Here is a 14941-nt window from a genome sequence, read left to right as displayed (position 1 = left end):
AAGGTTGGGCAATCCTACTTCCGTAGTGATACTGCCTCGGAAACCCAAGGAGGGGTCGCTATGAGTCGGGGCCGACTCAGCGGCACATAACAACAGATAACTAAGAAAAGTAGCAATTAAGGGAAAAGAAGGAGAAAAAGAAAAAAGCCTTTTGCTCAGTTACTGATAACGTTATAACTAATAATGTAATTCAATGTAGAAAGATTTTAAAAATTAATTTTGTTGTTAGTATTCATAGTGCCTAAGGCAACTGACTGCTAACCAGAAGGCTGGTTGTTCAAACCCACTGGCCACTCCTCAAAAGGAAGGTTGAGCAATCTACATCCGTAGTGATATCACCTCGGAAACCCAAGGAGGGGTCGCTATGTGTCAGATCCAACTCGACGACAGTGAGTTAAGAAATACTATATTTAAGCAATTTACAACGTTTATCACATATTATTCTATGATTTAAATTGGTAGTACACATTACTAAGGAGTCTATATGGTCTGGTACGGGAAGAGGTCCATTATGAGGGTTGACACCATGAATTACTGCAGTGAGTGACACCAATTCTAGTGACGTCACTGGAGATTCTTCCCCATGGGTTTAGAAGCACTTAGGCTAGTGGTTGGTCAGATGGTTTGTTTTTCTTCAATTACATTTCACTTTTGGTAAAAATTTACACAAGTTCCCATCTGACAATATTCATAATTGTTCAGCGACGTTAGTTACATTTAATACAGTCCATCAGCATTCACTTAGATTGTGTTCTGTTCGTTTCCTTTCTACTACTCTACTTTCCCTATCTCCTTATATTCTCATCTTTGTTTCCTAAATATTGTGGACCTTTTGGCCTCATACTGATGTTTTGTAAGAAGGACACCAATCTCAGAGTAATATCCTTTATTTTGTGTACCACTCTGCTGTTTCACTAAAAGGTAATCTTAGGAGATAGATAGATTTGGTTGTAAGTTTAAGGAGTGTCTCATGGTAATAATCTCAGGGGGTCCTCTATTCTCTAGTGTTCCAGTTTGTCTGGCTTTTTGTAAAATAAGAATTTAAGTTTGGCTCCATGTTTTTCTCTCTTTCTATCTGGGACCAACTGTTTGGCCTTAGTTAGAATATTCAGTTGTGGTAGCTGGGCACCATCCAGTTCTTCTGGTCTCAGGGTATATGAGGTTGTGTCTCCTGTAGACTTGTTTCTTCTCTGAGCTTTTGGTTACCTTCTCACTGTTTTATGCCTGGCAAGTAGAGACTTGTAGTTGTGGCTTAGATGACTGGTCATAAGCTTTTAAGACCTTAGACACTACTCACTTCTCTAAAATGAAGATCATGGTTTTTGTGAACTATGGTGTGGTAATTGACTGATTTGTCCCATGAGACTATGATCCTAAGCTTCAAACCAAGAAAATCAGTGTGGGAAGGTGTTTGGTTATGTCTGAGAAGTATTTGTATTTATGCCTTCAGTAAATGTATGTGCCTGCACCACATATTTGTATTTACATGTACCTATGGGAGCTCTCGGAAGGAAGGTTGGGCAATCCTACTTCCGTAGTGATACTGCCTTGGAAACCCAAGGAGGGGTCGCTATGAGTCGGGGCCGACTCAACGGCACATAACAACAACAACAACATGGGAGCTCTGGTAGTGTAGTGCCTAAGGCACTTGACTGCTAACCAGAAGGCTGGTGGTTCAAACCCACCAGCCACTCCTCTGAAGGAAGGTTGGGCAATCTACTTCTGTAGTGATACTGCCTCGGCAACCCAAGGAGAGGTTGCTATGAGTCAGGTCCAACTTGATGGCACATAACAACAACAATGGTAGCGTAGTTCCTAAGGCACTTGACTGCTAACCAGAAGGCTGGTGGTTCAAACACACCAGCCACTCCTCGGAAGGAAGGTTGGGCAATCTACTTCCGTAGTGATCCACCTCGGAAACCCAAGGAGGGGTCGCTATGAGTCAGGTCCGACTCGACGGTACATAACAACAACATGAGTTGGTTCTGAGTCATACCACCCCTTCTGGGGTTTCTGATGTGGTATCTCTACGGAAGTAGATTGCCCAATCTTCCTTCCAAGGAGTTGCTAGTGGGTTTGAACTGCCAGCCTTCTGGTTGGCAGTCAGATGCTACCGGAGCTCCTATTTATAGATACTTCTAAAGGAGCTGTGGTGGCACCAGAAGGTTGGTAGTTCAAGCTTACCAGCTGCTCCATGGAAGGAAGATGGGGCAATCTATTTCTATAAAGATTTACCACCTCAGAAATCCAGTGGGGTTCGCTATGAGTCAGAATTGACTTGGTGACAGTGAGTTTTGTGTTTTTATTTATTTATTTATTTTTGATAGATACTTCTAAGGAGCTCTGGTGTCAAAGTGGTTAAGGCAATCAAAAGGTCTGCAATTTAGACCCATCAGCCACTCCACAGAAAAAGATGAAGCACTCTGCTTCTATAAAGATTTACAGCCTTGGAAACTCTATGGAGCAATTCTGCTCTGTCCTATAGGGTCTCTGTGGGTCCGAATTGAGTAGATGACAGTGAGTTTTTTTGGGGGGGAGGGGATTTATAGAGACTTCTACCTATTCTTACCTATGTATGCACCTGTACCTACCATATTCCAGTTTGCCTGTGCCCATCCATGTGTGCTCAAATGCTCATTATTACTTTGGTTGTGCTGTATTGATTATATCCACAATTTGTGCCAGCACCAAAAATAACTAGTCTCTATTATATATGTATAAAGTGTACTTTCCTTACTCCACCCCTTCCTGGTAATCATTTATAAACATCTGTCTCTCAATATTTATCTGTCTTATAAAAGAGAGATCACACAATATTTGTCCTTATATGCTTGACTTATTTCACTTAGCATTATGCCCTCCAGGTCCATTTGTGTTATAGTATGTTTCATGGACTCATCATTCTTTTTTAAAAAAAACTTTTCATTGTGATTTGGGTGAAATTTTACAAAGCAGAATTGTTTTACATTTAACAGTTGATATACATTATGTTTAATGACACTGATTACAATCCCCACAATGTAACAACTCTCTTCCCACTTCCTCTCTGTGGTTACCCTTTCCCTGTGTCCTTCTTGCCTATGTATTCCTTCCTCCCTACCTTTCTCCCTGTGCAAATGCTGCTCTTCTGATCTCCCATGGTTGATTGTTCAAAGGAATACATCTCTGTGGTGTAGTTGTTCTGCTTTTAGGTCTATCCATTGTTTGAGAGTTAAGCCACAGGAGTGAGTCTAATTCCAGACCCAAAGGATGACTGGGGGGTATAGTTTTGGAGATTTTCACCAGCAGTAATCCTGGTCTTCATCATTGTTCTTTATGGTTGTGTAGTATTCCATTGTATATTTGTACCACAGTTCTAGGTTGGTGGCCTTTTGAGGGCAGAGGCCCATGTCTGTAAATAAGCAGGTGAGGAGGGAAAACAGACCTTAGAGAGTTTATCTTTCCTTTTAATGAGGCATCATTTGTGCTTTTTTCTTTTATTAATGATTCTTATTCAAATTCTCATTTTAAAAAACTTAGGTTAATTTTGGTGAATATACACACATCAGAATATACACCCATTCTTCAGTTTCTACATGTAAAATTCAGTAACATTGACTACGTTCTTCACAGTGTGTCACCATTCTCACTGTCTCTACCCGTATTGTTTCACTACCATTGACTTAGACTCACTACTCTCTAAGCTTCTCATCTAGGCTCTCAAATTACTATTGACAATTTGATCTCCAACAGATCATCCTTTAAAAGATTTGGCCCCAAAATCTATTGCTCTTGTTAAAATTATTAACTTCAGGGTATGGATTGAGAGAGTGTGCTTAGGGTTAGAAAGAAGAGGCTCAGACATTCATCCCTAGATGTGTGACCTTGGCAAGAGTTACTTACATTCTGTGAACTTGAGTTATTGTGTAAGGATTATATGACATACATAACACAAACAAACTCACTACTGTCAAGTCAATTTCTACTCATAGAGACTCCTCCTTGGGTTTCTGAGGCAGTATCTCTACAGAAGTAGATTGTCCAGTCTTCCTTCCGAGGAGTGGCTGGTGGGTTTGAACTGCCAGCCTTCTGGTTAGCAATCAAATGCCTTAGGTGCTACGCCACCAGAGCTCCCATATGACATAATATATGAAATGTATTTAGCAAAGTGGTACATTGAAAGTGCTCAATAAAATTTAGCGCTTTTTTTTAATTGTTAAAGAGTAAAGGGTGACTTATGTGTGAGATCCAAACTGTTCAACTGTCTTAATAGAGAAGGCAGAGACCTTGGAATTAAGTGGATAACCTTGTTGTAGACACTTTTTTATTCCCTGTTAGTGGCTCTGTGGAATTTTGTGCATGTCTTGAAACCTTTTCTCCAGCTGACATTGCAGAAATTGCCAAGGGAGCCCTTTCAGACTTGGTACTGCCCCATGACAGTCAGACCTGGTCACATCTATGCTTTTTCTCTCTCTCTCCAGTAGATCACTGGAAGGGAGGAGAAAGGAGATGAATCTAGTGATATGTTCCATGTAAAGGGCTCCCTTATAATCGTTCCCACAAATACAACCTCAGGTATCTGACTCACATAGATAACACTGACCTTTAAACCAACCAGTTGCCATTGGGTTGATGCCAACTCGTGGTGACCCACATGTGTTAGAGTAGTACTGTGCTCCATGAGGCTTTTTTTTTTTCAATGTATTTTATTGAAATGTAATTTATGTACAGTGAAATACACAAAACTAAAGGTGACATAGGTCAATGCATTTTCTTTTTTTTTTTTTTTTGCAGTGTTCCCTCCCCTCCCCTCCCACTCCTGGCAACCAACAAAGTTTCCTTGCATATATAAACCTTTCTTTGACCCTCCACAACAACAAACTAACACTGTATTTGTCCATCTGTGATTGACTTATTTCACTCAGCATAATGTCCTCCAAGTTCATCCATGTAATGAGGCATTTTGCTGACCCTACATTATTCTTTAGTGTTGCATAGTATTCTATTGTGTGTATGTACCGTAGTTTGGTTACTCTTTCTTCTGTTGATGGGTACCTAGGTTGTTTCCATCTTTTTGCTGTTGTAAATAGTGCTGCAATGAACATGGGTGTGCATATATCTGTTCCTGCCCTGGCTCTCACTTCTCTAGGATATATACCTAGTAATGGGATTGCTGGGTCAAATGGTATCTCCAATTCCAGCTTTCAAAGGAATAGCCATACTTCTTTCCACAGTGGTTGTATTACTTCACAGTCCTACCAGCAGTATATAAGAGTCCCAACTCTCCATATCCCCGCCAGCATTTGTTATTTTCTGTCTCGTTGAACCTTGCCATCAGTGCTGGGGTGAGATGGTATCTCGTTGTTTTGATTTGCATCTCTCTGATGGTCAATGATTGTGAGCATCACTTCATGTATTAGTTGGCCACCTGAATATCCTCCTTGGTGAGGTGTCTATTCATGTCTTCTGCCTATTTTTCAATTGGATTGTTAATCCCTTTGCTGTTGAGGTTTTAGAGTTTTCTATAAATCTTAGAGATAAGTCCCTTGCCAGATATGTAATTATCAACAAGTATGAATTTGTTGTTGTCATTTTGTTATGTGTTTTCTTATGGTGTTGATTTCTTCCAAATAATTTTCTGTGCTGAGCTCATTTTGTTTATGAATTGTGTTATCACTTCCTTCATTGCTATTGTTTTAGTATTTGCTAAATATTTGTGCTGGTCCTCTTTTTCATTTTGATGTGAAAGTTTATCATTTTCCTTTGCAGTTACCCTGTGATTTATATTTCTGTACCTAGGTTGGTTTCTGGGTTATGTCATCATGTGTGTTAATGGTCTGTTATTGTTTGCTGTTCTTGGTTTTCTGTCCAAAGGACTCCCTTTAGCATCTCTTGTAAGGTTGGTCTTCTAGTTTTTAACAAATTCCCTTAATTTCTGCTTATCTGGAAATGTCCTAATTTCACCATCATATTTGAGGGACAATTTTGCTGGGTATATAATTCTTGGTTGGAAATTTTTTTCTTTCAGGGCTTTATATTTATACCATCCCATTGTCTTCTCACCTGCATGGTTTCTGCCAAGAAATCTGAGCTTAGTCTTATTGGTTGCTCCTTGTAGGTAACTTTTCATTTTTCCCATGCTGATTTCAGGATTCTTTCTTTGTCTTTGGTTTTGGTGAGTGTGATGATGATATGTGTTGGTGATTTTCTTTTGGGGTCTATCCTGTTTGGGGTTCATTGGACTTCTTGAATGGATATATTCTCATCTTTCATCCTACCAGGGAAATTCTCTTCCAACAAATCTTTTTCTGTGGTTTTATTTGTCTCTTCCTGTTCTGGAATTCCAATGACATGTAGATTATTCCTTTTGATGGTATCCCACATGAACCTTAGGCTTTCTTCATGTTGTTTTGATCTTATTTCTGATTGATTCCTTTCCAAGGAAGTATTGAGGTATTTGCCTTCAATCTCATTAATTCTTTCTTCCATTGATTCAATTCTACTCCTTTGCCCATTCAATGTGTTATCTGTTTCTAAAAATTTAGTTTTAATCTTCTGGATTTCTGTCTGTAGATTTTGTATCATTTCTAATTTTTCATTTATTTTGTCATTTTGTTCTTGTATTGTCTTTCAAAATTGTTCTAGGGTTTTCTCTGTGTTTTCCTCAATTTTGTCAGTGTTTTCCTAGATCTGTCTCTCAGTTCATTGAAGGTACCTAAATATAATTCTTTCAAATTTCTTATCAGAGTGTTCCAATGCTGCTTCTTCCTCAGGAATGTGTTTTGGGTCTATATCCTGGTCCCTTGTTTCTCCTGCTTTATCTTGCTTCTTTGCATGGACTGTGGTGCTCTGTTGTCTCTGAGGCATTGTGACATTTTTGTGTTTATATTTAATTGATGATTATATGTTGAGTGACTTGCTCATGATTTTAGTTTTGTTTTGTTTGTATGCTATCTACATAAGCAGGGTACTGTGCTGTGCTCCCTTATTCACTATTTGGCAGCACTTATATACTCACTACCTGTCTCCTTTTCCGTTGTCAGCCTCTCATATGACCCTGCTGTCCTTGGCAAATGGAGCCTATTTGTAGGTCCTGTTTTCATTCAGGCTTTTCCACTAATTGGTGCCTAATCCTTCTATATACTTCCTTTCAACACTTAGGGCTCCAGGATTATCTTCTGTATCTCTGTCAGTTGGTTTCTCTTTTCTTTGTTGAAGAGGGCCTGTGTAGCTTGTCTACCTATTCCTCCATCTTCTCCATGAGGTTTTAAATGACTGATTTACAGAAGTAGAACACCAGGCCTTTCTTCCAAGATGACTCTGGATAGACTTGAACCTCCAACCTTGTGGGTAGCAGTGGAGTGTGTTAACTGTTTGCACCATAAAGAAAGACAGATATTTATTGGATTTGGTAATGTTGCCTCACCTTTTCCTGTCAGGGATTACCAGGTAATGACAATGTTTGAAGAGCACACTGAATAATTAGAGAGGCTGCTGTCAGCTGGAGGAGGTAGCCTGGGTCCCCTCCAAATGACCTAGGTCTGAGCATCAAAGTAACTCAGCTCTCTTGGCATCATCCCAGCACTCTGGCCAGATAATTCTGTTCAGAGTATGTCAGCTACAGGAGTGGGTCATCTGGCCTGTATTCCATGGTCTGTTGGGGTGGGGGAAGTAGACAATTTTTCTGTATAAATCCCACAAAATGAAAGCCACTTGTGCATTCTGGTTCACAAGGAAACTCTAAGGAGGTCTCTTCCACCTCCAGAACCTGGGAGATTACCATTTGACACTCCTTCCTGCCCCAGTTCCCAGGCTAAGCTGCTCAGATGGATTCAGAGCCAGTTCTTTTAGATGCCATCGATTATTTTATCCTTATAATTGTTATTGTTGTTAGGTGCTGTTGAGTCAGTTCAGACTCACAGTGACCCTGTGTACAATAGAAAGAAACATTGCCCTCTCCTTTGCTATCCTCACAATGATTGCTATGTTTGAGCCCATTATTGCGGTCACTATATCAATTCATCTCATTGGGGATCTTCTGCTCATGATGTCCTTCTCCAGGGACTGGCTCCTCCTGATAACATGTCCAAAGTACACAAGATGAAATCCCATCCTCCTCACTTCTAAGGAGCATTCTGGCTGTATTTCTTCCAAGACAGACTTGTTTGTTCTTTTGTCAGTCAATATATATTCAATATTCTTCACCAACACCATAATTCAAATGCATCGATTCTTTTTTGGTCTTCCTTATTTATTGTCCAGCTTTTGCTTGCATATGAGGTGATTGAAAATACCATGGCTTGAGTCAGGTGCAGCTTAGTCCTCAATTCCTATAATAGCATCCCTTTAAACCCAGTACTTCTGCTTGATCATTTCCAGGATCACATTTTTGGATTTTGATATCCAAAATCTCTTTGGAAATTATCTAGCTATTAAATAAACAGGAAGGGGCATTTTTGCTGTTTTGTTTGCAGAAGCAAAACTTTTGAAGAAGAGAATAAGGAATTAAACAGTTCCATAGTAGGCTCTGAACTTTACTTTCAGTGAAAACGGAAATCTAGTTTATTTTGAGAACAGGAAGGGCCTGGGGTTCCATCTGCCATTCTGCACAGGTGACCTCATTCAGATGATATTTAATTTTCTAGAGTTGAAGGTCAAGGCTCTTTCTCCATGTTGCTTTTCCAAGCTCTGTCTCAGTAACTTACTTTCACTCCCTTATTTAATCTCCCCCTGGCTTGCTGTTCTTTTCTTCCTTTGACTTTCTTCTCTAACCTTCTATAGTTTGAAGTCTATTTCTCTCTCTTCACTTCTGCCTCTGCCTTCTCGCCTTTTCTTTCTGTATTGGTCTGTGTGTTTCTGGTTTAATAAATATCTCTCCTAATTCTTTTCACTAACCAATGCCCAGCAGCCCAGTTCCTTGGGGGTCACACCTTTGCACACTTTATTTCAAATGTCTCCTGAAGTGGCCTCTTCTTTCTCCCTTAACCTAGGGGTGTGACCCAAGAGGGTAGGTCGTGTTCTCCATTTGCACAGTCACACTGCTGTGGGGTCCTAGGGTCATTTGCAGAGGCAAAGGTGCTTCCTGACTAGGAGAGAAGCTGGAGGAGTGATTGATTGCCTTGTAAGCATACCTTCCCCAATCCTATTAGGGAGGGCAGGTCTCTGTTTAAAAATGAAAAAATAAAAACACAAATCATGCAGTCTATTGAACCAGTTGACTGCTGTGAGACCCCCATAGTTCCTTTCTGTACTTACTGCCATGTAATTGATTTTGACTCATAGCAACCCCTCCTTGGGTTTCTGAGGCAGTATCACTACCGAAGTAGATCACCCAATCTTCCTTCTGAGGAGTGGCTAGTGGGTTTAAATCGCCAGCCTTCTGGTTAGCAGTTAAATGCCTTAGGCACTACGCCACCAGAGGTCCATTCCTTTCTGTATAACATGAAAACAAACAACCCTACCCCTACCCCCAGCCCCACCCCCCAAAAAAACCAAGGGGCCCAAGCCTTTGCCTTTATCCTGTTGGTTTGCTTTCAGCTGGGTGAAGCTTATAAATGAGTGCATTTCTCTTGCCCCTGCCATTTAGCGTGGCTCTTCCCTGCTCTGGGCCCGATGGCTATCTGGAGCAGCAGGCCTCCAACTGCGGCTCACTTTTCTTTCTTTCATACTCCCTATTGGCTAAAACTTGGAGAGCACATTTGCTCCCTTATTCTTTGCCCTCTGGCTGCCAGTAGACTCAACAGAGTTCAAAAAACGTCTTTGAGTGTCAGGCCCTGCTAACTCCTCAGATTTACAGTTTCAAAAAGCCTCACAGAAAGAGGAAGAAAGGCCTGGTGGTCTACTTCTGAAAATCAGCCAAAAGGCCCCTGTGGAGCACAGCAGTCTGTCCTTCTGGGCGTGAGGTTGCCATGAGTCAGAGCAACTCCATGGCAGCTGATGGCACCAACAGTGCATATTAAAGCCCTGTGAGCGCTGAGAAAAAGACAAAAACAGAAAGCTTTACAGAAAGAGTGAAGTAGGAAAGAGATACAGGACCTCAGAAATACTGAGTTTCAATTCTGTGTCAGAATTGTCAGATACTGTGCAAATTCATTTCATTTAACCCCTATTATCAGCATCCCTGTAAGGTGTTGTTGTTGTTGTTATGTGCTGTCGAGTTGGACCCGACTCATAGCAACCCCTCCTTGGGTTTCCGAGGCAGTATCACTATGGAAGTAGATTGCCCCATCTTCCTTCTGAAGAGTAGCTGAGGGTTTGAACTGCCAGCCTTCTGGTTAGCAGTCAGGTGCCTTAGGCACTATGCTACCAGAGCTCCCTGTAAGGTAGGTAATATTATTCCTACATTACTGAAGAAGAAATGGAAGCTCAGAAAAGGTCAAGTTGTCCAAGGGGGACAATAATTGCTTCGTAGCATTATGCTCATAACCAAGGTCTGACTGAATCCAGAATTCAAATTCTTGCAACTGAAGCTTGTGTGGGTGTATGTGTGTGTATGTTGAGAGAGCGTAGTACTGGTGGCGGGGCATTAGGAAAGGATAAATTGAGGAAAAGGAGCCATTCCTGTTTCTTTTTCTCCCACCTGGAGTCCTGGACCTAAGGAATACCTTCTATTCTTCTGCTTTTGGTCAGATGAAGCCATATGTCTGGGACAGATGAAGATTAAAGAAGTGAGGTATCTGGCCCTCTCTCTAAAGGGACCTCTGTTCTCATTACCAAAGGAGCTCTGGTGGCGCAGTGCCTAAGGCATCTGGCTGCTAATCAGAAGGTTGGCAGTTCCAACCCACCAGCTGCTCAATGGAAGGAAGATGGGGCAATCTACTTTCATAAAGATTTACCACCTTGGAAAAAAAAAAAGATTTACCACCTTGGAAACCCAATGGAGGGTGCTATGAGTCAGAATCGACTTGATGGCAGTGAGAGTGAGTTGAGTGGTAAAGAACACAGGCTTTAGAGCTAGACTGGTTCTAATCCCAGTTCTACTGTCTGCCAGCTGTAATTACTTTGGGCAAGTTACTTAAACTGTCTGTACTTCCATTTCCTCTTCTGTAATAGGGACAAAAACACTTTCCTCAGAAGACTCGGGGAGGCTTGAATGAGATAAATGCATGCAAAGCACTTACGACTGAGCCTACACATAGCAAATGCTGCATAAATAAGAGCTCTTCTACGCTCCTGCCCACCTGCACTTTTTCCAGGGAAATCCTCAAAGCTAAGGACAGAGCTTTGTAGCACACACCTGTAGCTTGGCTCTGGGTCACAGCAGGAAGGGGTTTCATAGCCAGCATCTGGCACAGTTCCTTGTGCCTGTGATTAGGCAGCTGTCAGGGCAGGAGCTGGTGACTGTGCATTTTAAATGCTATCACTGCCCGTGGTGAGCACCAACATTATAAATGGAACACTGTGTGCTGAATTGCCCCATTTTGTACAGACTTATTATTCCATGAGTTGCCAGGTCTACTGTGAGGCTGAATTTGGTGGTTAAGTTAGAACAAAAGAATTATGAACCCACTAAGGAAGACATCTGATTAAATGGCATGAACTCAGTATATCTGAGAAGAAAATGTTTTTTTAATGTTTTCACTGGCCTTGCCAACAAATATTTATGGAGTATCAATAGGCAGGGGGAAAGTGTGCAAAGTGCATGGAATTCAGATTGGAGAATAGCAAGTGGCATATTATAGAAGAGAGGAGAAAAAGTAGACACCCACAGAGCTCCCCTTTATCATGCTGGATCTGGGGACAGGAGTAGCAATTTTGTGAGGGGTCAAGTTCCTTCAGACTTCTTGCACATAATTCTCATGAGCACACAGATTCAGTTCAGATCAATAACATTTATTGTGTGATGTACAGACATCCCCACACCCCCCTACAATCTCTGTCTGCTCAGAAGAAAGCAGGCAGTCCTGCCTGGGGACAGGCAGTAGTTGTTGTTATGTGCCGTGGAGTCGGCCCCGACTCATAGTGACCCCTCCTTGGGTTTCCGATTGCCCAACCTTCCTTCGGAAGTAGATTGCCCAACCTTCCTTCAGAGGAGTGGCTGGTGGGTGTGAACCGCCAGCCTTCTGGTTAGCAGTCAAGTGCTTAGGCATTATGCTACCAGAGCTCCTAGGCAGTGGTAAGGAGAAAAAACATTCCTGCATTTTGTTCCAGCCTCCAGGAACCCTTCCTAGGCCATTGCAGCCCAAAGCTCTCCCCTTCTCATCTCAGAAGACCTTCTTCTCAGGCTATCCCTGTTTTTTGCAACCCAGTTGGTTTCCAAGACACTGGCAGCTAAGAGCTCTAAGACGTACTGTCTGTTCTTTGTTGTTGTTATGTGCCGTGGAGTCGGACCCGACTCATAGTGTCCCCTCCTTGGGTTTCCGAGGCAGTATCACTATGGAAGTAGATTGCCCAACCTTCCTTCTGAGGAGTGGCTGGTGCGTTCTAGCACTTCTTAAACTCTCTGTGGTGAAGGACCTTCTTTTTTTTTTTAAAAAAAAAAAGAAAATTTCTAGTCTGTTGCAGGCCAATACTTTTATAAAATACAATAAAAAGGAATTACTAGAAAAAATTTTTAAAAAGCAAAGAGCTACATGATACAAAGGCACTTTCCTTAAAGATTTTTTTTTTGTGTGTGTGTGTGGTAAAAATAGATATAATAACACATTTGCCAATTCAACATTTTTTACATAATTCAGTGACACTGGTTATGTTCAATGTGTTGTGTAACCACCACCACAAACAGAAACTCAGTGCCCCCTTAACAGTGAATCCCCTTTTCCTCCTTCCTGCCATCCCTGGTAACCACTAATATGCTTTAGTTTCTGTGTATTTGCTTATTTTATATAATTGGATCTTATAATATTTGGCCTTTTGTGACTGACTTACTTCACTGAGCATAATATTTTAAGATTCATGCATATTGTATATCAAGACTTCATTTCTCATTATGGCTGAGTGATATTCCATTGTATATATCTATGCCATGTTTTTCCCATTCATCTGTTGATCTGTATTTAGGTTGTTTCTAACTTTTGGCTGTTGGGAACAATGATGCAGTAAACATTGCTGTTGTTAATTATTACATTGGATAGACATAAATTTACCCAGTCAAATCATTGTAAAAATTTCTAGATGCTTACTCTCCATTTTTGTGCTTAATGTGTCATGGATGGGTAACAAGATCATTTCTGTACCAACACTGGTTGATGCACCTCTCTTGGGTGGCACTGCTCCAGATCACTGGGCTCCAAATTGGGATGCCAGGACAGTCCACTGGGAAACAGGAAGAATATGTTGGCCCTTCTATTTATATTTTCATCTAATCTTCTTTCCATTTCTATTATTTTTGTGGAGATATATGTATAATACATATATTTTATTTTATTTTGTTTTTCTTGAGAATATACAAAAAACATATAGCAATTCAACCATTTCTACATGTACAATTCAGTGACATTGATTCCATTCTTCAAGTTGTGCAACCATTCTCACCCTCCTTTTCTGAGTTGTTCCTCCACCATTAACATAAACTCATTGGTCTCTAATGTTGCTATCTAATCTTTCAAGTTACTGTTGTTACTTTGTTGTTGTTGTGTGCCCTCGAGTCGACCTGACTCATAGTGACCCCTCCTTGGGTTTCTAGGCGATATCACTATGGAAGTAGATGGCCCTATCTTCCTTCTGAGGAGTGGCTGGTGGGTTTGAACCGCCAGCTTTCTGGTTAGCAGCAAGTGCCTTAGGCACTAAGCTACCAGAGCTCCTTGATCCTGTATAGATAGTTCTTAAAAGACAGTAATGCTCAAGGCAGACATTTTTTACTAGTTAAGCTAAACTATGGTTTGGTTTTATGTAGACTTCAGGAGATATTTTTAGTTTAAGGTTTAAAGTTTATCTTAGGGCAGGCAATAGTTTCAGGGTTTTATCCTGCCTTCATGGCTCCAGAAAGTCTGGAGTCCATGAAATTTTCAACTTCTGCTCTGTATTTTCCTCCTTCTCCTTCTTTTTCTTTTTTCTTTTTAAGGATTCTTCTATAGAGTCTTTGATAAAAATGTATAGTAATAGTAGCCACTCCTCGGAAGGAAGGTTGGGCAATCCTACTTCCGTAGTGATAACTGCCTTGGAAACCCAAGGAGGGGTTGCTAGGAGTCGGGCGGACTCGATGGCAAACAACAACAATAGTAGCCAGGCACCATCCAGTTCTGGCCTCATGGCCAAGGAGGCAATTTTTCATGGAGGAAATTAGTCACACATTCCATATCCTCCTCCTGTTTCTGACTGTCCTTCTTCCTCTGTTGCTCCAGGCAAATAGAGACCAATTGTCATGCTTTGGAGTCTGCTTGTAAGCTTTTAAGACCCAAGGTACTACCCAATGAACTAAGAGGTATTTTGTGTGTATTTTTAGCATGTTCAATATAGTAGTAAAATAAGACATAAAAAATTAATAGATAAGTTATATGTAGAGAGTTGTGCTCAAAATTTTTTACTACCCCTAAGGAGATGTACCCCTTAGATCAATCAGCCATGAGATACCAGAGAGGAAGCATTCGCACAGAGGGAAAGCTGAACAGACAGGAATGCCTAGATAAGAAGGGCACAGGGAAAGGGGAGTAGCAGGGAGGGTAAAGGAGGAGAGTTTTTTATATTTGGGGATTTTAATTGGGGCTGTGAAATCAAATGTGCATGAACTTTTGAGAGTAAAATAAATCTGCCTTGTAAATTTGTACCCAAATCACAATTTAAAAAATAATAATAAAAACAATTTTTATTGTTGGAAGAATGTGATCAAAAGCATTGGCATCTACTGCTTTCTACTGTTCCTGTGAAAGTTATTGATGTGCTTCTTTGAGACATCTCTCATCTTCCTAAATATATTTGTTGTTGTTGTTATGTGCCCTTGAGTTGAACCCGACTCATAGTGACCTCTCCTTGGGTTTCTGAGGTGGTATCACTACATCACTACGGAAGTAGATTGCTCAACCTT

At 40.9% G+C, this 14941-nt stretch overlaps 1 protein-coding gene across 1 annotated transcript in view; it reads left to right on the top strand.

The window, feature by feature from the left end:
• Positions 1-14941, top strand: part of NMNAT2 (nicotinamide nucleotide adenylyltransferase 2) — a 261763-nt gene that overhangs the window by 59083 nt on the left and 187739 nt on the right. The window lies entirely within an intron of this gene.

This window comes from Orycteropus afer, unplaced genomic scaffold (genome assembly GCF_000298275.1).
Source record: "Orycteropus afer afer isolate SDZICR_OR568_19922 unplaced genomic scaffold, OryAfe1.0 scaffold00043, whole genome shotgun sequence".
NCBI classification, from domain to species: domain Eukaryota; kingdom Metazoa; phylum Chordata; class Mammalia; order Tubulidentata; family Orycteropodidae; genus Orycteropus; species Orycteropus afer.
Note: the sequence above shows the minus strand (reverse complement) of the source record. Positions and strands in the feature narration are given on the sequence as shown.